The sequence below is a fragment of the Bos grunniens genome, chromosome 14 (assembly GCF_055505025.1).
Source record: "Bos grunniens cultivar Pamir isolate PY7600 chromosome 14, Bosgru_T2T1.0, whole genome shotgun sequence".
In the NCBI taxonomy this organism is placed as follows: Eukaryota; Metazoa; Chordata; class Mammalia; order Artiodactyla; family Bovidae; genus Bos; species Bos grunniens.
Genome location: NC_141178.1, coordinates 31,067,427 through 31,093,522, shown reverse-complemented (window position 1 = coordinate 31,093,522; position 26,096 = coordinate 31,067,427). Strand labels below are relative to the sequence as shown.

The window sequence follows — 26,096 nt, the reverse complement described above, 5'->3', positions numbered from 1 at the left end:
TAGATGATAAATGCTGAAGAATGTGTGGAGAAACGGAAACCTCCTACACTGTTTTGGGAACATATATTGGTACGACTACCACAGAGAACAGTGGGAGTTTCCTTAAAAAAATTTAAAACAGAGTCTCTACCATTTGATCCAGGAATCCCAGTCTGGGTCATAAATATGTAAAAGGCAAAACTTTAATTAAAAAAGATATTTGCACTCCAATGTTCTTAGAGACACTATTAACAATGGCCAAGGTATGGAAGAAACCTGAATATCCATTGACATATGATGGATAAAGAAGATATGATATCTTTAGTTTTGTTTTCTACAATTCCAGAGTAGATTAAGAAAAAAATGGTGAGAAAAGACTAAATGAATGAATCTGAAAGTGGTTAAGTATACTGATTTAGGAAAATATGAAATAAATATTGACAGTGACCATTTGGTAAAAATATATTTAAGTCAGTTACACTGAAAAGAATAAACATTATCTCAAAAAATCTAAGAGCTAAGACAGAGAAGAAAAATAATTTGATTAAAATAAGAAAATATTCCCTACATTGTAAGTGGTTAAATAGTAAAAAAAAAAAAAGCAAAAAGAATCATTAAGCAAAAGTATTTATTTCTAGATATTATTATTATAAAATAGATATATATATGTAAACACACTAAGATAAAACTTAATTTTCTTACATACTTAATATCTCATTTTACTGATTTATAATTTTTTTAAATATAAATTTCAAAGTTTTTCATTAATTTTGACTTTTATTACTTTCTTGCTATTAATGTTTGACATTGTTTTAATCTGCTTATTATTATTCATACAATTGTGCTATAGTCATCCTATTTCTTCTTTCTTTTAAAATTTTCCTTTTTATAATGGTGGCAATATATGGGGAGCCCCCTTGCCCCAGGGGTTTTTGTAGTAATTTCTTAAGCTTCTTTAAAATTTTCCAACAATTCTAAAGTTTTATATTTAAAATTACTAGAATTTTAGATAAATCAAAGAATTTGTTGGCTTATTTCACTTGCTACCTGTTAACTTACAAGAACCTGTTGCCACAAAATTCATAATTCAACTCTGAATAAGTGTCTGCTCAAATAGAATACCTTAAAATTGCCTATTCTGACAATATATTTATACTTTAAGTACTACCTTTACACACACACACACACACACATTTTCTCTTGGATGATCACTTGTTTATGCATATAGTCAGGGAAAATAATATGTATATATTCATTTATTGATTACCCACCTTTTGTCAAACACTAGTAGTGTTTAGTAAGTGAAAGTCGCTCGGTCATGTCTGACTCTTTGTAACTCCAAGGACTGTATCAGTTCAGTTCAGTTCAATTCAGTTCAGTCGCTCAGTCGTGTCTGACTCTTTGCAACCCCATGAATCACAGCACACCAGACCTCCCTGTCCATCATCAACTCCAGGAGTTCACTCAAACTCACGTCCATCGAGTCTGTGATGCAATCCAGCCATCTCATCCTCTGTCGTCCCCTTTTCCTCCTTCCCCCAATCCTTCCCAGCATCAGAGTCTTTTCCAGTGAGTCAGCTCTTCGCATGAGGTGGCCAAAGTACTGGAGTTTCAGCTTTAGCATCATTCCTTCCAAAGAACACCCAGGGCTGATCTCCTTCAGAATGGACTGGTTGGATCTCCTTGCAGTCCAAGGGACTCTCACGAGTCTTCTCCAACACCACAGTTCAAAAGCATCAATTCTTCGGCACTCAGCTTTCTTCACAGTCCAACTCTCACATCCATACATGACCACTGGAAAAACCATAGCCTTGACTAGACGGACCTTTGTTGGCAAAGTAATGTCTCTGCTTTTGAATATGCTATCTAGGTTGGCCATTCCAAACCCAGTAATTGAACCTAGGTCTCCCATGTTGCAAGTGGATTCTTTACCAGCTGAGCCACAAGGGAAGCCCAGTGTTCAGTAAAAGAGGACAAAATTTATGACCTAATGGGGAGTGGTTTATATGAATTATTTTGCATACTAAGGAGTTCAATATTTAAATAAATGTATTTTCAGCAGCAAAAGATGTAAATAAAATCCTTTAACTCAGATGTAAATAGCTACTGGTTTGAGGACCATCTGTGCAAATATGTCATATTATAGGAGAAAAATCCTAGTAGACTTTGAAGGAGGGCTAAGGCTATGTTGAACCTTCTGGTCAATATTCCTGAGAGAGGCATGGGGTAGTATAAAGTGCTGATGTTTTGGAAACTGACAAACCTAGATTCAAGCCTTATTTTACTCTTAGTCATGTGTCTATGAATAGTTAAACTATTTAAGTTTTTCCTCATTTAAAAAATTGAATAGTCATAGGATTTTTCTGCTTGATTTAAATGAAAAATATTTACTGATTGTCTAAACTAGGACATGTGTCTCTAAGTTCACTATGGTACATTTTCCTTGTCTTCATGATAGTAAGAGAATATCCTCCTGCTTTTTTGGCCATTACTGATAGAATAAAGTAACCAGGGGTAGTAACAGACTAGAATTTTAGAATTCCATTTTACAGCAGGGACAGTGACTTCCATTTAGACTGGATCATTACTGAAAGATCTGGATATTAGGAGAATACAAGGACTAAAGGAATCAAGAAATTATTCAGTTTTTTAAGGAATCTCCACACTGTTCTCCATAGTGGCTGTTCAGCAGATGAATGGATAAGAAAGCTGTGGTACATATACACAATGGAGTATTACTCAGCCATTAAAAAGAATACATTTGAATCAGTTCTAATGAGGTGGATGAAACTGGAGCCTATTATACAGAGTGAAGTAAGCCAGAAGGAAAAACATAAATATAGTATACTAACGCATATATATGGAATTTAGAAAGATGGTAACAATAACCCTGTGTACGAGATAGCAAAAGAGACACTGATGTATAGAACAGTCTTATGGACTCTGTGGGAGAGGGAGAGGGTGGGAAGATTTGGGAGAATGACATTGAAACATGTAAAATATCATGTAAGAAACGAGTTGCCAGTCCAGGTTCGATGCACAATACTGGATGCTTGGGGCTAGTGCACTGGGACGACCCAGAGGGATGGTATGGGGAGGGAGGAGGGGGGAGGGTTCAGGATGGGGAACACATGTGTACCTGTGGCGGATTCATTTTGATATTTGGCAAAACTAATACAATTATGTAAAGTTTAAAAATAAAATAAAATTAGAAAAAAAAAGAAAAAAAAAAGAAATTATTCACTTAAATATTTTTCTACAGCCTTTGTTTCCTAGATAAACTCTTGAAGCAAAAGCATATAACCAAAGTCAGAATTCTCTTTTCCTTTACTTACCATTTCAAGAAGAAGCAAATATTAATCTCAAATTATTAGGAAAAAAGTTCCTTTAGGAATCGGGCCTTAACATTCACTAACCCAAATTCAGGCTGTTCTCTTCCAGTAGAAATAAACAAAATGGCATTAATTCCTATGGTATAGTATATCAACATTACAAAGCAGCGTTTTCCTTTGTCCTGACCTGTTTGAGAATTTGAGCCACCAGTTCTAATTTCTTCAGAGATAGTCCATGATTTTAAATGACCTTTGATGACAGATTCTTTTTTTATAGTACAATTTAGTCATGTACATTAAAATCAGGGATGAAGGTAGATTTTGATTTATCCTTCCATGTGGCATATGTGAATAATGTTTGTGAGGCTTGTTTTTTTCTCTGATTTATAACAGGAATGAACAGAAGTCCAAACAAAGCTAGAATCCAAAGCATGATCAGTTTAAAAAGGCTTAAAGAGAGGGAAGGATGAATTAGAAGTTTGGGATCAACAGATACATGCTACTATATATATATATGTCTAAGGGGAATCAGTGGCTCAAAGGTAATGAATCCACCTGTAGTGCAAGAGGCATAGGAGATGCCGGTTCGATCCCTGGATCTGGAAGATCCCCTGGAGAGGGAAATGGCAACCCTCTCCAGTATTCTTGCTTGGAAAATCTCATGGACAGAGTAGCCTAGCGGACTATAGTCCATAGGGTCTCAAAGAGTCAGACATGATTGAACAACTAAAGACAGGAACATGTGTGTGTGTGTGTGTGTGTGTGTGTGTATGTATGTATATATGTATCTATAGACATGTGTATATATGCTATTGATATATATATATGTATATATATGTATGTTATAGACATATATACGTGTATATATGTTATTGATAGATAACAAGGATCTATTTTATAGCACACAGAACTGTATTCAATATCGTGTAATAAGCTGTAATGGGAAGAATCTTAAAATGAAAATGTGTGTGTGTGTGTGTGTGTGTAACAGAATCACTTTGCTGTGTACCCGAAAATAACACAACATTGTAAATCAACTATACTTCAATTAATTTTTTTAAAAAGACTGAAATTAAATGCATTGGAAAGAATTCTGTTATTTTAAGTAAAATCTCCCTTTCTGATTGGTCAAAAATATATTTAATCTTATTCATGTTTTAAATAATATGTGTCATCTGTTTCTTTCCTTTTTTATTAAAGTGAAATTCTCTACCACAGCCCTTTCCTCACTCTTTACTTCATCCTCCATAACAAAATATAGGTAGGGTTTAAATCTAATAATTAAGAGTACTTTTTCCATCTAAGACGTATGCTAAAACCTTTAAAATCCTCACAAAATTCTTGAAATTATTGTAAAACTTATGGATGAAGAACCTGAAACTTAAAATATGAATCATCCTCTCTGTCACTGAGCTAGTATATGCCAGAACTGAAATATGAAACCTGATCTTCACCCTGATATCACATTACTGAAAATGAGTGTCATTTCTTCCCTAATGCATTGCAAGTCTTGGATTTTCATCCCAAATACTGTAAAATAAACAGGTAAAACATAGACTTGACTATTCTACTGCTTATCATTACACAAAAGACAGAGCAAGATGATTTGCTTTTGTCTGGGATTTTGGTTTATAGACAAGAAAGAACAGAGCAAAAGTCTCCATGCTTTTCAGATTTGCACACCTATCAGGAAAAAATTGAGCATGCATGGTCAATATAAGTTTGCTTAATTGTTCATTCATTTATAAAGTATCTGTGTATGTATACAGATATTTAATATTATATAAAGTATGTGACAACATAATATATATTATAAAATATTACAATAATATATTATACAGACTCTTTGCGACCCCATGAATCGCAGCACGCCAGGCCTCCTTGTGCATCACCAGCTCCCGGAGTTCACTGAGACTCACGTCCATCGAGTCAGTGATGCTATCCAGCCATCTCATCCTCTGTCGTCCCCTTCTCCTCTTGCCCCCAATCCCTCCCAGCATCAGAGTCTTTTCCAATGAGTCAACTCTTTGCATGAGGTGGCCAAAGTACTGGAGTTTCAGCTTTAGCATCATTCCTTCCAAAGAAATCCCAGGGCTGATCTCCTTCAGAATGGACTGGTTGGATCTCCTTGCAGTCCAAGGGACTCTCAAGAGTCTTCTCCAACACCACAGTTCAAAAGCATCAATTCTTCAGTGCTCAGCCTTTTTCACAGTCCAACTCTCACATCCATACGTGACCACAGGAAAAACCATAGCCTTCACTAGACGAACCTTTGTTGACAAAGTGATGTCTCTGCTTTTGAATATGTTATCTAGGTTGGTCGTAACTTTCCTTCCAAGGAGTAAGTGTCTTTTAATTTCATGGCTGCAGTTACCATCTGCAGTGATTTTGGAGCCCAGAAAAATAAAGTCTGACACTGTTTCCCCATCTATTTCCCATAGCAATACTAATAAATCATATGCATTTTGCAAGTGATATAGAGACTACTGATTCTAAATTTTGTGAATTTGATTCATAATTTCAGCTATGTAATATCTTCTAAACCTTACTGGTGTCTTAGTGAAGAGTTTGAGGAAATGCATTATAGCATTCAGTTGAAAGAACAGCAGGCTATTTTTGTCCCTCATCCCTTGTATGTTATTTGGATTTTAATGACATTGAACAACATTTTGATGTACTTGAAACTTAAAATAGAAATATAACTCTTTTCTAGAATAATTTTATGGTTTTATTGTTGCAAACTAGAAGTGACCTAAGAAATTGCCAACATCCTTTGTATTGTCGAAAAAGTGAGAGAGTTACAGAAAAACATCTACTTCTGTTTATTGACTAGGCCAAAGCTTTTGACTGTGTGTATCACAACAAACTGTGGGAAATTCTTAAAGAGATGAGAATACCAGACAACCTGACCTGCTTCCTGAGAAATCTGTATGCAGGACAAGAAGAAATAGAACTGGACATGGAACAACAGATTGATTCCAAATTGGGAAAGGAGTAGGTCAAAGCTGTATATTGTCACTGTGCTTATTTAACTTATATACAGAGTACATCATAAGAAATGCTGGGCTGGATGAAGCACAAGATGGAATCGAGATTGCAGGGAGAAATATCAATAACATCAGATATGCAGGTGACACCACCCTTATGGCAGAAAGTGAAGAAGAACTAAAAAGCATCTTGATGAAAGTGAAAGAGGAGAATGAAAAAATTGGCTTAAATCTCAACATTCAGAAATCTAAGATCATGGCGTCTGGCAATGGCACCCCACTCCAGTACTCTTGCCTGGAAAATCCTATGGATGGAGGAGCCTGGTAGGCTGCAGTCCATGGGGTCGCTAAGAATCAGACACGACTGAGCGACTTCACTTTCACTTTTCACTTTCATGCATTGGAGAAGGAAATGACAACCCACTCCAGTATTCTTGCCTGGAGAATCCCAGGGATGGGGGAGCCTGGTGGGCTGCCATCTATGGGGTCGCACAGAGTCGGACATGATTACTGAAGTTACTTAGCAGACAGCATATTAAAAAGCAGAGACATTACTTTGCCAACAAAGGTCCATCTAGTCAAGGCTTTGGTTTTTCCAGTAGATGTGAGAGTTGGACTATAAAGAAATCTGAGTTCTGAAGAATTGATGCTTTTGAACTGTGGTGTGGGAGAAGACTCTTGAGAGTCCCTTGGACTGCAAGGAGATCCAACCAGTCCATCCTAAAGGAAATCAGTCCTGAATGTTCATTGGAAAGACTGATGCTGAAGCTCAAACTCCAATACTTTGGTCACCTGATGTGAAGAACTGACTCGTTTGAGAAGACCCTGATGTTGGGAAAGACTGAAGGCAGGAGGAGAAGGGGATGACAGAGGATGAGATGGTTGGATGGCATCACTAACTCAATGAACATGAGTTTGACTATGCTCTGGGAGTTGGTAATGGACAGGGAAGCCTGGTGTACTGCAGTCCATGGGGTCACAAAGAGTTGGACATGACTGAGAAACTGAACTCAAGAAACAGCACATCCACCTACTTATTTATTGCCAAAAAATGTAGCTTGTTAAAATAAAATCTAACCAAGCCAAAGCACTGTGTTTGGTATATATTTACTGATACCTAAATAGTTTATATCTAAAGACTTGTATGTTTTTTACTCATTGTGGAAGATACACCAGGAAAACAGACAGTTTACAAATAATTGTTGTATGAACACTTTATTACAATAACTTACTAAGTTGTACTATGTTAAAGAACATTCAAGTGAAACTTACAGTTGGTCTTCTCTATGGTACATAATTTTGTCTTGTCAAGCAACATTTTGTCTGTATGATAGAATAGATGCAGGGTATTTCCTAGACTTGCAGAGATAGGATGGTTTCAGTGACAGTGCTGTAATTCCTCTCTCAAAACAAAGGGGAATAAAGTCCTAATCTGTGGAGTGTTCCAGTTCCATAGTCAACCAAACTAGTAACCTGTCACTGAATATGAAGAGATGTGCAAGTTCTCACAAGCTGGACCAGGAGGCTCCAGCTCACCATTGGATAGCTGTATTTTCTTCTTTTATTAAATACCATTTACTAGTTTCATTAATGACTTAGTTTTATCCTATAGTATTATTAATAAGAATATCATATACTTTTGAAAAGTAAGGTAGAGCTTAAATAAATTAAGAAGAAATGTGTCTTTTTAAAGAATCTCAAGTTTTGTGTACCTTGTTTATTATTACTTTATAGGTTTCTTGCTCTGTAAAACATGTTAAGTAGATCATACATTAAACAAAGTGAAACATAAAAAAACAAAACAATTTATACATACTTTTTAGCAAAATGAAAAAAGTGGGAACTTGTTGATGCATACTGGTTATATTCATAAATTTATTTTTAATTCAATCCACCTTATCAAGGGCTATTTTTAGTAATTACCTTAGCTGCTTAACAGTGTTTGAGGATGAAGAAAAAAAATGTTGTCATGTAAAGCTATTGAAATGATTTAAAAATACTGATTATACTAAGCCTCTACCATTATAATTGTCATTTAAGCAGTGAATTTTAGATAACTACTTTAAATATTACAAAATATGAGTATTTGACTCTATTAATATACCATTAAAATTAATATTTCCACGATATTATATTTATTTTTTTTGCTTTAAAAATCTATAAACATAAATTACATCTAAAGAGAGTAGGATATCTTCACCTAAACAAATGCAGTGGAAGGATGTTGGGTTTGTAAACACATCTTTCCAGTAAATAAAGAGGTGAAAATGCTGTGACATAGGTCAATAATTTCCAGACTGATTTATTGAGCACAGCAGGTGGCTAATTATCAACCTTACAATATGGTGTCCCTGAGCAGTGTGCTTGTTTTCTAGGTCAGGGTTTTAGTTTTCAAAGGAAATCAAGTGTATACATAAGTAGTGAGTCTGACATAGATTGAGTTGCATTTTCATCACCAAATTAAATATAAATCTGATAATGCAAAAAATATATATATACTAAATATTGAACATGCTATTTTCAGTATAAAATGTAACATATATTTTAAATCAGTAGAGTTTTCAAATGAATATCCATGCAGTGAAGATATTCTTTGACTAAATAACTTTAGCCCCACAGCAATTAACAATATCAGTTGGATAAAAAGTAGGATGGACAGCAGAATTTGTTGTTCCATCGCTAAGTCATGTCCAACTCTTGGCGACACCATGGACTGCAACATGCCAGACTTACCTGTCCTTCACTACCTCCCAATGTTTGCTCAAGTTCATGTTCATTGAGTTGCTATGCCATCTAACCATCTCATCCTCTGCCACCTTTTCTCCTTTTGCCTTCAATCTTTCCCAGCATCAGTGTCTTTTCCAATGAGTTGGGTCTTCGCATCAGGTGGCCAAAGTATTGGAGCTTCAACTTCAGCATCAGTCCTTCCAATGAATATTCAAGGTTGATTTCCTTTAGGAAAGGAAGGCAGAATATTCTGTCCTTATTGTACAAATTGAAGGCATTTAGGAAAATCTGAATTCTAACCTCAATTAATCATTATAAGATATATGGCTTTGTTTACTTTTGTCATTACCTTTCTTTTCAGATTTATGAAAACAGTCAAAATTTTATTCAAATTATTTCTTACTTAAAAGTTGGCCTTTAACAATATGACAATCAGAATCCACTAAATATGTAATAAAGTATACCTACTTTCATATTTATGTATGTAAACTACCTCCAAAAGAAGAAAATACTTTTGTGTAGCTTCAGATGAATTCAGTGAACACAGTTTTGCAAAACAAATTCCCAGACCACAGGTTTGGGAATAAGTGTGAATATGTATATGTATTTCTTGAAGAAATGCCAATGACTAAATAGTGAATGTTATCTGTATGAAAACAACTTGAATGCTTGGGGTCAGATTAATAAGGATAGATCACTAAAAGTATCTAAAGGCTAAGTAGGGAACAGATACCTTTAAAAGTAGGCATATAATAACTGAAAATAGTTAAAAATAGAAAGTAATGCAAAATAGTAGAACAATAATATTAAAAAGAAGCATTTTAAAACAAACTGTTTAATAGGTGTTTTTAATTACTTTTCAACTTTAAATAAATGGAATGGTAAGGAACTATGTTTCATCAACTACATATATATACATATATATGTATATATATGTGTGTGTATATATATATATATAAAGTTAATTACAGTTGCAATTGTTAGATATCTGCCTAAAGAGAGAATTCTTGGGTTTATATCAGATTTATGGATGAGTGTACATCTACATATCTTAAGATAAAGTATTTAAAATTTTGTTGATACTTTTACAGAGTGTTTGATACCCCACTAACTTTTCATTAACTAATTTGTGTGTCCCAATTATACTAAGTAAATGTGCTTATCAAATATCAAGAATACATGAAAACTAAACCAGTTGTTCAAAAAAGCAGGAGTTCCAGAAAAACATCTATTTCTGCTTTATTGACTATGCTGAAGCCTTTGACTGTGTGGATCACAATAAACTGTGGAAAATTCTGAAAGAGATGGGCATACCAGACCCCCTGATGTGCCTCTTGAGAAACCTGTATGAAGGTCAGGAAGCAACAGTTAGAAATGGACATGGAACAACAGACTGGTTTCAAATAGGAAAAGGAGTACATCAAGGCTGTATATTGTCATCCTCCTTATTTAACTTATATGTAGAGTATGTAATGAGAAATGCTGGGCTGGAAGAAGCAAAAGCTGGAATCAAGATTGCAGGGAGAAATATCAATATCCTCAGATAGGCAGATAACACGACCCTTATGGCAGAAAGTAAAGAGAAACTAAAGAGCCTCTTGATGAAAGTGAAAGAGGAGAGTGAAAAAGTTGGCTTAAATCTCAACATTCAGAAAACGAAGATCATGGCATCCGGTTCCATCACTTCATGGCAAATAATGGGGAAACAGTGGAAACAGTGGCTGACTTTATTTATTTATTTTTTTGACTCCAAAATCACTGCAGATGGTGATTGCAGCCATGAAATTAAAAGATGCTTACTCCTTGGAAGGAAAATTATGACCAACCTAGACTGCATATTAAAAAGCAGAGACATTACTTTGCCAACAAAGGTCTGTCTAGTCAAGGCTATGGTTTTTTCAGTGGTCATGTATGGATGTGAGAGTTGGGCAATAAAGAAAGCTGAGTGCTGAAGAATTGATGCTTTTGAACTGTGGTGTTGGAGAAGACTCTTGAGAGTCCCTTGGACTGCAAGGAGATCCAACCTGTCCATCCTAAGAGAAATCAGTCCTGGGTGTTCATTGGAAGGACTGATGTTAAAGTTGAAACTCTAGTATTTTGGCCACCTGATCGGAAGAGCTGACTCATTTAAAAAGACCTTGCTGTTGGGAAAGATTGAAGGCAGGAGAAGGGGACGACAGAGGATGAGATGGTTGGATGGCATCACCGACTCAATGGACATGAGTTTAGGTAAACACCATTTGGTGATGGACAGGGACGCCTGGCGTGCTGCGACTCATGGGGTCACAAAGAGTCAGACACAACTGAGCGACTGAACTGAACTGAACTGAAACCAGTTGTTTAAAATTAAATTTTGAGAAAAGTCCGTTTGAAATGTATGAACAGTTAATTCCATCTGTTTCTTTCCCATCAATTCCAAACTATAGGAAACTATCAGTTTGTTTGTTTCCTGTCTCTGCCTCATATTTCCTTTCCTCCTTAATTCCTAGAACCTCACCTAGGACTTAATTCTCAAACTGACAAATTTGCTCTGCATTGTGATTCAAACAGTTCTGTTGGATGACTAGTATCCATGTGGGTGATGGTCCCTCCAACACTCTAGTACAGTCTATTTGACACTGAAGTTCATCCTGTACATAAAGCTGATGCAGAAACCCCTGAAGTAATAAAGATGTTTCAGGGAGGGAGTACCTTCCAAAATATAAGAATAGCTTGCACAGGATTCCAAACAATAGACAGCAGGGAAATATGAGACTGTAAGAGAACTGAGGAGAAGCAGTCCTAGAGATGAAAAGAAGTAACAGTTATGGACTCATGGACGAGAAGAGAAGGAGGTATTTGAGTTCCAGGGGGGCAACTGCACATTTTTTGCATTATCATTTGGTACAATCTCTTTTTCTTCCTTGTTCATTTTTTAAAAACAAATATAATGATATTTCTTTATAATATATGGTACTTCTTATGAAGTATATGATTACTGTAGTTTAAAAGCAAAGATTTTAGTAGGCACAAATAAATAGTAGAAGTATCACAATTTTTTCTGTGGTTAATTCTATTTTGTAACCAATTAAGTAAGCTCAGGTTTATGGTATTTCTGTTAAGGATCTGAAGCTCTGAGTCTCACATAAACCTTTGCAAGAAAACAAGGCCCTGTAGTCTTTATAACCTACTGCTAGGTTAATTACCCTTAATTAACTTGTATATCTTATTAAAAGCAAAAAAGTGTTACACTTGACTCTATCTTCTGCTGAGTCCCTAGCTGCTTCCCAGATATGTCTTCTGCTTTCCTCTGCAGTTCAAATAGAAAATTCCTGTTTCTGTTTTCAATGTAAATGTTGCCAATAGAAACCTGGAAGCAAAGGTGATACCCCGGATCTAAATCCGTTTCTCTCTTTGTTCTCTGTATGTCAGACCTTTTAAAGAATAACTGATGTTTCCAAAGTGATTCATGGTTCAAAAATTCAAGTTAGTTAGCATGTAATATCACATCTTCCATACATCTACTATCTCAGGTTCTTTTCACATTTCAGCCAGTAGCCACTTTTAAAATTTAATAAGAGACAAAGGGATTTCAAACACAATTTTCAGTAGTAGTTTTCTTTCAGTCAATTAGTAGTTAGCAAAAATAGCAGCAGGGAAAATTGTGTCTAATTTATATATTTATTGTCTTGTAACAAAAGCAGTATCTATAAAGTAGGAGGGGAAATGGGTAGACTGATGATTATGGATGTAGGATGCAATAATTGAAGGATAGCTATTATCAGGGCATGATGATCAGACAGTTCTATATGGTGCCAAATCAGAAACAAATCTTTCCATTTGCCAAGTGTTAGATTTATGTCTCAAAACACAAATCTGATATATTTTGTTTCATGCAGTGATGGGAATGAAAATGTAGGGTTATAACCACAAATTAGATAGAATCTGACACAAAATAAAATTATCTAGTTTGCTTTGAGTTACCTAGAGAGATGAACCTTTGTGCTTTTACTGTTAATTTCTAAACTATTTAAATTTTTAACCATTATGAATGTCCCTGGGGAGTCATAAGTAGACTCTGTGCTATGTATTATAAAGCATTAATGTTGCATTATGCAATTTCTTGAATAAATTTGCTAATTTCCAGTTGATTACAACTCTCCTTACCTTTTGCTATGGTAGCTATAATGTAATTTGTTAGGTATTATTTGAGAATGCCTCTAAATCATTTATGGAAGTCTATATTATCTCCAGTGTGCTTTAATTAAAAAAAAAAAAAACAAAACCTCTATTTCATTGTGTAGAATTTTTTTGTACATAGCATTAAATTTTTAAATTGAAAACCAACCATAGAGAAAAAGTGTAATTTTTGGCTTATTCAGTATTTTCAAATAAGTGAACCCATAAGAAGACACTGGATTGTAGGTATCACCAGGGAAGCTACTTCTTTACATTTATAAAATCAGTTTAATTAAAGTAGAAATAGTACCGAAGGGAACATTTGACCATAAAATTGTAATATAAATATGTCAATGTTATTTTTTAATCAACTCAGCATGTTTAAGCATATCATTTTAATTATGCATGTTTTTAGCATTGATATTTGAATGGAAACAACTGAATTTACATATTCTAGATCATATGTCAGTATTAGACAAACTGGACTTAACTAGACAGCTTTATTTCCAATATTTCTCTCTGTTACTCTGGATTAGAAGTTGTTTTTTTTTTCCTTGTTGGTTTGAAAGAAAAAGCACTCAAAGACAGACATCTAAGAGATTCGCCTAGAACCAGCAAGAGAACTTGCATGACCGAGAATAAACCTTGGCTATTTAAAGCCCTTGAAACAGTAAAGTTATTTGTTACTAGTCTAGTCTATCGGAGAAGGCAATGGCACCCCTCTCCAGTACTCTTGCCTGGAAAATCCCATGGACGGAGGAGTCTGGTAGGCTGCAGTCCATGGGGTTGCTAGGAGTCAGACACGACTGAGCGACTTCACTTTCACTTTGCACTTTCATGCATTGGAGAAGGAAATGGCAACCCACTCCAGTATTCTTGTCTGGAGAATCCCACGGACAGGGGAGCCTGGTGGGCTGCTGTCTATGGGGTCGCACAGAGTCGGACACGACTGAAGCAACTTAGCAGTCTAGTCTATTCATATAATATAATGCTTGAATTTTATTTAGAGTATAGCTGTTTCATTAAATTTTTAACTGGAAATATTTAAAGCTCATGCCATATACTAATGGAATACAGAATATCTGGTGTTCTAAACTAGCTAATATTTCAGAGGAAATTAGTTTACTGATTAAAAATAATAAAAACAAAGAAATTAGATCATTATTTTCAAGTTTTCCTGATAAAATATGATGAAATTTATTTCAGAGAAGCTTGTATACCTAATTATATGAATTTTCAATGGAATTTTAGTATTTTAACCACAGTATTTCCATATCAATAAAACTGTTTATTTTTGTGACACTGGGTTCAGTTTGAAGAAATCACTATCAAATTATTAAAATATTCTACTTAATAGGTAAAAAAAGCTCAGTTTGTTTAGTGATTCCATAATAGGAAAAACAATATGAGGAAATTTTATTAAGTTTTTGCTTACGATGTGTTAACAAAATGTGTATTACTATTTAGTTCATTACTTCAGCTATCAACCAAAAAGAGCACTGTTTTATATTTTTTTAATTTCATATCCTACATACTCAGCCTTGAAGTACTTAATTCTATTCACTCCTCTGCATTTAAAAGTAGTAGTTGTTTTGAAGTAGTTATTATATATGTAAGTAGGAGGATACGATTTTAAAAACTTTCATTTTAGTTATGGAACTTTGAATTCTTGGTTGTCTTCATGTGTAGATATTTTCTTTCATCTTTATTAATATTACTTATAACTGAAAATTCTCATATGGCTATTTAAATGAAATTATTCCTTGATAAATTCATTGTGTCTTTTCTAATTTATGATTTGAGTAATAATACATGATGATTATATGACCCAAATTCAAGTTCTTAATATTATTAAGCTAAATATTTATGAGTTGTTATAAATCCATCATCTAGTAACTTTTAGATTAGAGACAATCTAACTTTGTTGTCACAGATTGCCTGGTGAATATACATTTTTTTTGAGTGAAATAAAAAACCTAAATTTTCTTTTTAAAGTATAAATTAATGTTAAAGTTTCTATTCAGTTCATTGTTAAGAAAATTGTTTAAATTGGATTCTATACTACTATGCAGTTCTAAGATCAATGATAAAGATAGACAAGCTCTCTGCTTGCTTGGATCTGATGTTCTAAAGGAAGGGCTTCTGAAATTACTATATTAGTAAATAAAGGAAACACCTTCAAAAGCAGAAAAAATGTAAATATTAAAGTAGCATAATGTGCTAGAGTGGGAAGGGTGTGTTACGGTCAACCAACTACAGTTATGTGCGTGCCTGTATGCTCAGTCATGTCCCACTCTTTGTGACCCCTTGGATGGTATCCCAGCAGGCTCCTCTGTCCATGGCATTCTCTAGGCAAGAATACTGGAGTGGGTTGCCTTTTCCTACTCCAGGGGATCTTCCGAGTCTCCTGTGTTTCCTGCATTGGCAGACAGATTCTTTACTACTGTGCCACCTGGGAAGCCCAGTATAGTTATATTTGAGGACTGAATTCTTGATTGAATAATGAAGATGAGGCTAACTAACCAGAGGACCACCTGGGGAAATGGCATTCAAGCTCAGCGAATGTTAAGTGCAAAGGCCATGTGATGGCAAATAATTTCCCATGTTTAAGGGAAAAGAAACAGTGAGACTAAAGTATGGTGAAGGTAAAGTTGCTTTGTATGAGATGAGTGAGAAGGGTGGACGAAGACCAGAATTTCTAGGCCTTCTGAGGACTGAGTAAGGAGTCAAAATTTAATTCAAGGTTAATGAAAAGTAAAGCTTGGTAGTGACATGTCAGTTGGAAAAAGAATGCTTTGGCTACTGGATAAGAAGCAGTTTGTAAGAATGCTTGGTAGAATCAAAAAAAGGGACTACTGCATCGTCTGTGTGAGAACATAGGCACCTGTCTGTTATCATAAGAGCAGAAATTTTAAAAAATGAACAAATTTAGGATGGATTTTAGAGGCAGAAGAAGATTTGCAAATTCATTGGGATTCTAGGAGTGAGGAGAATAAAGAATTAAAAGATGACACTTAAATGTTTGACAGACTCATGAGTGATGGTGCCATTTGATGTGACGTATTGAGGAATAGGGGTTTCCTGATGGTGGCTCAGTGGTAGAGAATCTACCTGTGATTCAGGAGAGGCAAGAGACTCAGAAGATCCCCTGGAGAAGGAAATGGCAAACTACTCCAGTATTCTTGCCTGAGAAATTCTATAGACAAAGGATCCTGGCAGGCTACAGTCCCTGGGGTTGCAAAGAGTTGGACACGACTGAAGTGACTGAGCATGCACATACACACTTAAGAATAGAGGAAAGACATACTTGTGAAGAGGACATTAAAAATTCTGATATGGAGAGGGGTTGGGGTGGGGGTGTTGGGGCGGCTGCAGTGGGCAGCAGTCTTGAGGAGACGATTTCTCAGGTCCTCTGGCAGACCTCCTCCCCTCCGCAGCTGCAGAGGCCCTTAGGGTACTGGGACCTGGCCTGTGGAACATCAAGAGATTACTGCCCACGGAGAACTCCAAGTTCTGTTCAAACTTGTATTGGTTGGTGCTGGTGATACTGAAAGAATACATTCGTGCAAGGTCATCTGACTGGTGAATTTGAGAAGTAAATTGTTGAGGTCCATCTCCTTGTGCTCCATACCAACAGAGGACCAATTAAGTTCAATGTATGGGATACAGCTGGTCAGGAGAAATTTGGTGAACTGAGAGTTGGCTATTATATCCAAGCTCAGTGTGCCATTATTATGCTTGGTGTAACATCGAGTTACGTACAAGAATATGCCTAACTGGCATAGACATCTGATAGGACTGTGTGAGAACATCCCCATTGTGTTGTGTGGCAATGAAGTGGATATTAAGGACCAAAAGATTAAGGCAAAGTCAAGTTGTCTTCCACAGAAAGAAGAATCTTCAGTACTATGACATTTCTGCCAAAAGTAACTAAAACTTTGAAAAGCCCTTCCTCTGTCTTGCTAGAAAACTGATCAGAGACCCTAACTTGGAATTTCTTGCCATGCCTACTCTCATCCCACCAGAGGTGGTCAGAGACCCAGCCTTGGCAGTGGCTGTACAAGCACAATTTAGAGGTTGCTCAGACAGATGCTTTACTGTGAGAAAGTGAAGCTGGGGCCCAACATCCGAAGTCTAATTTTATAGGCAACTTTCCTGTGATATCAGTGGTGCCGTGTGTTTGCCATTTTATTATATAGGGAAACAGAACATGTGCTTCATCTTTGGACGCTGAAGAAAATGGACAGGCTTTGGAGTGAATATGGAAGTTACAAAACTATCTTCATTGTTTGGACCTGCATATTTAGGTGTTTCGAAACACAGCTGTTTCTTCTTTGAGTTTCAGGTATAAGACTGCTATAGTCACATGACATATTGAGAGGTGGAATCTTGTTTTTGTCATTCCCATTCCTTTTTGTTTTGAATCAGAATAAAGTTGTATTTCAAATATCTTAAAAAAAATTCTGATTCAGAGTTTGAGTTTAAGACACGTATTTGAAACCCAAGTGGGGGTGTTGAGTAGAAAGTTTGGATATGGTAGGTAGCATTGAAAAACAGGCAGCACTTGGACATGGACAATGGGATTGTTGCTTTAGGTTCTGCTTTGGTATACTGCTACGTGATGTCCAACTGCTGCCTTCGTTTCTGCTGTCGTTGAATTTTTTTTCCTAATAATGACATTCAGCAGTGTTTTGATATTCTGCACTGATGACTGCTGCCACTTGGTCTCTTTAAGCATAAGCATTGTGTCCCCCAAACACTGTTTCCTCTGCTCTGGATTTAATTTTGGTGGATTATCAGAGGTCTGCCGCATCCTCTCTGATACTCCATGAGAGATATGAACCTTGTGATGTTTGGAAGTATTTTCCTTCTTAATTATCTGTAAAAGCTCAAGCTCTCCTAGGACAACACATACGACCTCTCAAAGGAGCCATGGTAAATTGCACTGATACTGCTAAGGGGTTGAGAATATTAGGATGAGAAGGGACTTTGACATTCTTGGAGTTCAGCTTATTGACTTTTTGTTGCAGGAAACTGTAATGAGGATGATAAGAGGTATATGAAAGATAATGTTGGTATAATATATAAAGACATTTAAATAAAATATAAACTATATTATGGATTATAACTTTATGAAGAAAAATAAAACAGGGGAAAATGACAGTGCAGTGAGGAGATAAAATTTTAGACATAGTGTTCAGCATTTATACCAAGAAGGTGTGGCAGGGAGAGTGAAGGAGAAAGCCTTGAAGGTACATTGGAGAAGGCATTCCAGGATAAAGGATTACTGCTGCTAAGTCACTTCAGTCGTGTCCGACTCTGTGCGACCTCATAGACAGCAGCTCACCAGGCTCCTCTGTCCATGGGATTCTCGAGGCAAGAACACTGGAGTGGGTTGCCATTTCCTTCTCCAATGCATGAAAGTGAAAAGTGAAAGTGAAGTTGCTCAGTCATGTCCGACTCTTAGCGACCCCATGGACTGCAGCCCACCAGGCTCCTCCATCCATGGGATTTTCCAGGCAAGAGTACTGGAGTGGGGTGCCATTGCCTTCTCCAAAAGGATTACTAAGGATTACTAAGTGCTAGAATCTTGGTGCACCTCTAGAGCCATTTAAGTAAAGCCCTTCCATTCCCTCTGGAATGGAAGCTCATCTGGAATGGGTTCAAGAGGAAAAGTTAGACAACAAATGAAAAAAGTATGTACAGAGAGTTCTTTCTAAGAGTCATTTTGAGGGGAAGCAGAAAAATGGAGCTGCAGGAAAACAGAGCATGCTAGTTGTGGGATGTCTCAATAAGAGTGTAAATAATTTGATTGAAAGTAAATATTTTATATTCTGAGAGTAAAAATGAATATTATATAATAATATTTTAATATAATATACCTGAAATATATTTTATTGTTTGTTCCAAGTTGATTCAGGTAAATGGCTTTCAAACCTCCTTTTTTAATTGTGGCAATGTAGAATATTTATGTTGTATTCATAATACCCAACCCTATTATAAGTAACTGAGGTAAATTGTGCCAAATTACTAGAAATATTTCTAGTAAAATCTATCTCTAAATTCTCATGTGAAAGTAAGTTTAGAGTGAAGACCTTAAAAAATTCTCTTTTTTTACCTTTTTTTTTTTGCTGACATATCATGTTATCACACTTTCTCTTTTCCTTGATGAGAAAAAATTGGTTTATTTTTCTTGAAGGTTAGGTGTTGACCCTTAATGTAATTCAACATACATTTATGGAACACTTGTTATGTGCTTGTGCTATAAACACTGAATTTCAAATGAAGACCCAGCCTTCAGGAAATTATAGTATAGTTCAATGGCCAAGTTGGTTGTTAGTGTTTTCACAAATACAGAATTTTCTTTGAAGTTAATATACAAGACGTTCAAATTCTTCTAACATGAATTTGAATTATACATATGGAAATAGAAGGTGGCCAATAAATATCTACTTATAAATTATTTGTGTGAAACTTTCATGTGTAAAGTCGAGTAACAGAAGAAGATTTGAAGAGACAGTAAAATTTAGGAATTTGCAGGTAGAGCTCTTTAGAAAAAATAACTCAATTCAGTTCTTTAACATAAAAATAATATAAAATCTCTATAGAAAAGTTTTATTTTTGATATAATGGGGAAACTTGAACTGCATATATTCTTTGACAGATATCCGGGGTATTGTTGGAGAAGGCAATGGCAACCCACTCCAGTACTCTTGCTTGGCAAATTCCATGGACGGAGGAGCCTGGTAGGCTGCAGTCCATGGGGTTGCAAAGAGTCAGACACGACACGTGATTTAGCAGCAGCAGGGTATTGTGGTAATTTTAGGAAGTTTGTTTACAAAATTACCTCATTTGGAAATTAGAGGTAGAGTGGGAAGTAGTTTATCTATCTAGGCTATGCACTATTCTCACTGAATACAGTAGAAAGAATGAAATGACTCTGAGCCTTCCAGGTTAATGTAACGAACAATACCAAGAGTGTATTTTTCAATGTCAGAAATATATAGTATTTACTTTGCAAAACATCACCTTCAAAAGGACTACTACATTTTGAATACGTCTTCAGAAAATTATTAGAGTGTTTTTCACTTGTAATGTTGAAGCTTTGCTAAACTTGAAAAAAAAATTGAAGATGAAAATTTAGAAATAACCTCAGCTCACAACTCTCGTTTATCATTTTCTTCCATCCAATGTTATATACATCACTACTCCTAGATGTGGAAGCTTCATTCTTGCAGAATTTTAAATTGCTGAAAAATTAGAATGTTTAATTTTATCTCATATTGTAAATTGAGAGAATAGATGATACAGATCTCTAAATAAAATATTTTGACATCTGTGAGATGTTTAGATTGATTCACATGCCTAATACTTTATATTAAATAACTTAATGGATACCTATTAAATTGATTTGCCCTTTAGACAACCAGAAGGGAACAGTTACTACTGAGCACAAGTCTAGAATCTGCAAATACTCTTTTAAATTGGAAAATCTTAAATGTAATATAGATATGAACATATATGTTCTTTTTTTAAAATTTATTTTAATTGGAAGATAATTGCTTTACAATGTTGTACTGACTTTTGCCATGCAGCAGTGTGAATCAGCCATAAGTATACATATGTTCCCCCTTCTTGAATATCCCTCTCACTTCTCACCCCATCCAACCCCTCTAGGTTGTCACAGAGCACCAGGTTGAGCTGGCTGTGTTATATAGCAACTTCCCACTAGCTATCTGTTTTACTTATGGTAATGTGTATGTTTTAAAGCTACTATCTCAATTCATCCCAGTGGCATGGGTCAGAAATAGAAAAACAAATATCGTGTATTAATGCATCAGATCAGATCAGATCAGTGGTACTGATGAGCTTATTTGCAGGGCAGGATTAGAGGTACAGACATACAGAAAACAGACTTGTGGACACAGTCGGGGAAGGAAAGGATGGAGCAAATATATTCTTTTGTATGCTTTTTTAATTTTCAGGACTACTCTGTAAGCTTGGTATGAATTTATTCTGTCTTTGACATTTGTGATTTTTACATCACTGAGAGAGTTGGCTAATTCTTTAATGCCATTTTCTTATCTAAGATAAGGCAGTCTTTTGTTTCTGATCCATTGCCTCTGAACTCTGCTGGCAAGCTTATAAATCAGATCACCAACCATACATAATTTATTTCCGTAGGTTACTAAATGTGCAGTGTATAATACAAATATGTTTCAAACAGTATATCTGCATATCTTAAATTTAATAGATTTAAAGGTTTACAGAGTAGGCTGATATTTCTTTTTGTTATTTTTACTTTGCCTCTCAACTGAATATAATCTATATCATGCAAACCAGATTTATTCATTATTACTTACATGTATGACTTCTAAGATGTATAAACCTACTAATTTTATTTTAGCAGTATATGCTTTGACTATCTTAATTTTTTTTTAAATTTCCCTTAAAATTGAGGACAATTTCCTTAATAAAACATCCTTGTTTATGTTTCCTCCAGAGATAACTAGTTATATCTAACATTAAAAAATAAATTATTTCATGAGAACATTCCATTGAGAGCTTTTTGTAAGGTAATGAGATGAATGTGTTGTTGGGCATTATATGAAACATTATGTAATGTAAAATGTTATGACCTTTCTGTGTCATTTACTCTGTTATATCATGTGGGTATTAATATAACATAATCACTGAAAAGTCTCCTCAATCAAAGTTTGTGTGGATTACAAACAGGAAAGAAATATACTTCTGCCCTTAAATTTTTACATTCCTGTGACTGCAGCCATGAAATTGAAAGACGCTTACTCCTTGGAAGGAAAGTTATGACCAACCTAGATAGCATATTGAAAAGCAGAGATATTACTTTGCCAACAAAGGTCCATCTAGTCAAGGCTATGGTTTTTCCTGTGGTCATGTATGGATGTGAGAGTTGGACTGTGAAGAAGGCTGAGCGCCGAAGAATTGATGCTTTTGAACTGTGGTGTTGAAGAAGACTCTTGAGAGTCCCTTGGACTGCAAGGAGATCCAACCAGTCCATTCTGAAGGAGATCAGCCCTGGAATTTCTTTGGAAGGAATGATGCTAAAGCTGAAACTCCAGTACTTTGGCCACCTGTTGTGAAGAGTTGACTCACTGGAAAAGACTCTGATGCTGGGAGGGATTGGGGGCAGGAGGAGAAGGGGACGACAGAGGATGAGATGGCTGGATGGCATCACTGACTCGATGGACGTGAGGCTCAGTGTATTCTGGGAGTTGGTGATGGACAGGGTGGCCTGGTGTGCTGCGATTCATGGGATCGCAAAGAGTCGGACACGACTGAGTGACTGATCTGATCTGATCTGATAAGCTCATTTAAAAAAAAGTATGCTGACATCAAATCTTGTTTATTTTGAAACCTCTGTACAATTGAAAATGTCAACATAAAAACATGTTATGTAAATGTGTTATAGAATATAGCTTGCCTTTTTATTTCTGAGATGCTTATATCTATTGTTCTGCTTTTGTTTTGTGTATGTTGTCTTTACGTGTCTCCTGCTCTTAAAAGTAATAATTTTTGTTAGTTGGTCTGTCAGCATTATGTGAAAACCAGTTCAGTACTCAGCAATGGATGGCTCATTGTTAATAGTAATAAAACTGACTCACATATTAGATTCCCAAGTACTTTCTCCTAGAAAAACAGACAAAATCAAAGACCTGTAGTCAGGTCTGTCTGATATAGAGACTTCCAAGTATTTTCCCTGCTGCTCTCAGGTGTTTATGATCATTTTGGGGAATTTGGAAATGTATAAAATTCAAAACTCATATGATTTCTACAGAGACTCTAAAAAATTAAGTGCTCATTCAAAGACTTTGTTAGAGAAAAACTTTAAATTTGTAGATCTTGAAAATTATTATATATTATAATATTATATAAGATTATTATATAATATAATGTACTATATAATTATAAAATTATTATAATATTAATTTTTAATTATTATATAATACATAATTATTATAGATTATAATAATAATAATCTTCAAGATCTACAAATTTAAAGTTTTCACTATCATAATTTTGAATTAGCACTTAACTATTTAGAAGTCTCTGATAGAAATCATAAGAGTTAGGAGGAGGAGTGAATTTGATCTCTGGGTTGGAAAGACCACTGGAGGCAGGTATGGCAACCCACTCCAGTATTCTTGCCTGGAGAATCCCGTGGACAGAGGAGCCTGGTGGGCCACAGTCCATAGGGTCACAAAGAGTTGGACATGACTGAAACGAGTTAGCACGCACATAGTTGATTTACAATGTTGTATTATTTTCTGCTATACTGTAAAGTGAATCAGTTATGTTGTTGTTGTTTAGTCACTAAGTCATGTCCAACTCCTTTCTGACCCCGTGGACTGTAGCCCACCAGGCTTCTCTGTCCATGGGATAGCCCAGGCAAGAATACTGGAGTGGATTGCCACACCCTCCTCCAGGGGATCTTTCAGACACAGGGATCAAACCCAGGTCTCTTGATTGTCTTTCTTCACCCAGTTAGAGACTGGATTAAAAGAAGCAAGTTTAAAGTCCAATTGGCTGCAGGATCTGTAGTGCTTTCCTTCAGTAATCTTATTTTCAGTTCCTTTTACTATTCTATTTACTGAAAAGTTCCCAGCTCCACTTGTATCTTTGTATTTCTATTTAAAAATATACATGATATTTAACACTGTTCTAGAAGTTCTGATTAAAGAAATAAAATGTGAAAGTTAAGGGTTTTTATAAAATTTTATTTTCAAAGAAGAAATACATTAAATCTAGGAAAGTTAAAGAATTAAGTACACTTAGAATTAATGAGCGGAGAAGGCAATGGCACCCCACTCCAGTACTCTTGCCTGGAAAATCCCATGGACGGAGGAGCCTGGTAGGCTGCAGTCCATGGGGGTCACAAAGAGTCGGACACGATTGAGCGACTTCACTTTCACTTTTCACTTTCATGCATTGGAGAAGGAAATGGCAACCCACTCCAGTTTTCTTGCCTGGAGAATCCCAGGTACGGGGGAGCCTGGTGGGCTGCCGTCTATGGGGTCGCACAGAGTCAGACACGACTGAAGCAACTTAGCAGCAGCAGCAGCAGAATTAATGAGACAGCGAGAAACTAGGCATAAGATAAATATACACAATTCACTAGAAGTAACAAGTAGAAGAATGAAGGCAAAATAGCACACTCTTCAAAGTATAAAATAGAGTGAGGTCTTATTCTAAAGAGAAATGTGAAGAATCTGTCGGGAAAGCTGTGTAACTTCATTAAAAGATGTGAAAGATGACAGAGGTAACCACATCAGGCTAATACTTTTCTTGACTATTCTAATTGACTTGTGACTCTGTTGTACCTGTTAACTATTTTTAACCAATGTCTGGACTGTTCTTTCTTTCCAAATGAGTGTAATACAATTCTAATCAGAACTTTAAAAAATTATTTTTCATAAAATTGACAGTATATTGGAAATAAACAGAGGTGGAAGTAACTAAAACTTTTCAAAAAATATAATAATGAGGCTGGACCTTCAAACTAGTTATGAACTTAGAAATGCAGAGAGATGCAATCATTGAAATAATGTCATAGGTACACACATGAAAATAGATGTAATCAGTAAAACAAAATGAAGATTCTACTATATATTGGAGCATAAGACTTGATAAAGCAGATAATTCCTTAAGAAACTGGAGAGCAGTATGGAACTCCCTCGAGAAACTAAAAATAGAACTACTGAATGATCCAGCAATTCTATTTCTGTGTATTTATCCAAGAAAACAAAATCACTAATGTGAAAAGTTACATGCACCTTTATGTTTACTGTAGCATTATTTACAAGATATGGGCAAGATATGGAAGCAACTTAATTGTCCATCCCATAGATGAATAGATAAAAAATATATTGTGTGTATGTATGCACATGTGTATACACACACATATACACCTATACATACAATGTAACATTATTCTGCAATAAAAAAAGAATGAAATATTGTCATTTGCAACACCATAGGTAGACCTGGAGACTATTACACTAAGTGAAATAAGTCAGACAATAACAAATACCATATGAGTTCACTTCTATGTGGAATCTTAAAAAACAAAGCAAAGAAACAAAACAAAACTGAAATGGGCTAGTAGAGAACCAACTGGCAGTTGCCAAACAGGAGGAAGTAGGGAAATGGGCAAATAGGTGAAGAGGATTAAGAGTTACACATCCCAAATCTAGGCACACAGCCCAACATGCTTTCTTGTTTTTCTTTTCCAAAAGACAAAACCCAAATAAAGGTATGGGAAATATAATTAGCATAATCAGTATCTTAAAGGAGACACTTTTATAATTAATGTTTCATTTAAATGAAAATTTGATTCTCTGTGTGTGTACATGTGCAAGAGCTATTATTTTTTTCTGTATGAATATCTCTTACATGAACTCATAAGCTACTTGTATCCTACAATATAACTTTTTTTCTAAAAGTGAAGTGAATAGTCCATTTAATTGAGGATATTTATGTTGAATACTGTTTATCTGAAATTTGGTTGTACAACAAAATTATAAATGCAAATATTTACGATTTTAAACATAGATGACTATATTCAAATTTGTAAATTCATATTCCATCTTTCAAGCTGATAGAAGGGGAGACATAGATACAATATGCTTAAACTTGTTGTACTATTGTATTTTTTTTTCTTTTAATTTTATTTTATTTTTAAACTTTAAAATATTGTTATTAGTTTTGCCAAATATCGAAATGAATCCGCCACAGGTATACCCACGTTCCCCATCCTGAACCCTCCTCCCTCCTCCTTCCCTTAACCTCCCTCTGGGTCGTCCCAGTGCACCAGCCCCAAGCATCCAGTACTGTGCATCGAACCTGGACTGGCGACTCGTTTCATACATGATAT

General features: G+C 35.4%; 1 protein-coding gene and 1 pseudogene across 3 annotated transcripts in view; both read left to right on the top strand.

Annotated features, from left to right (window-relative positions):
* The window catches only part of CSMD3 (CUB and Sushi multiple domains 3), a 1,478,779-nt gene that overhangs the window by 469,932 nt on the left and 982,751 nt on the right, over positions 1–26,096 (top strand). The gene's annotated exons all lie outside the window — the stretch shown is intronic.
* On the top strand, positions 4–17,286 carry LOC147359245 (GTP-binding nuclear protein Ran-like; annotated as a pseudogene).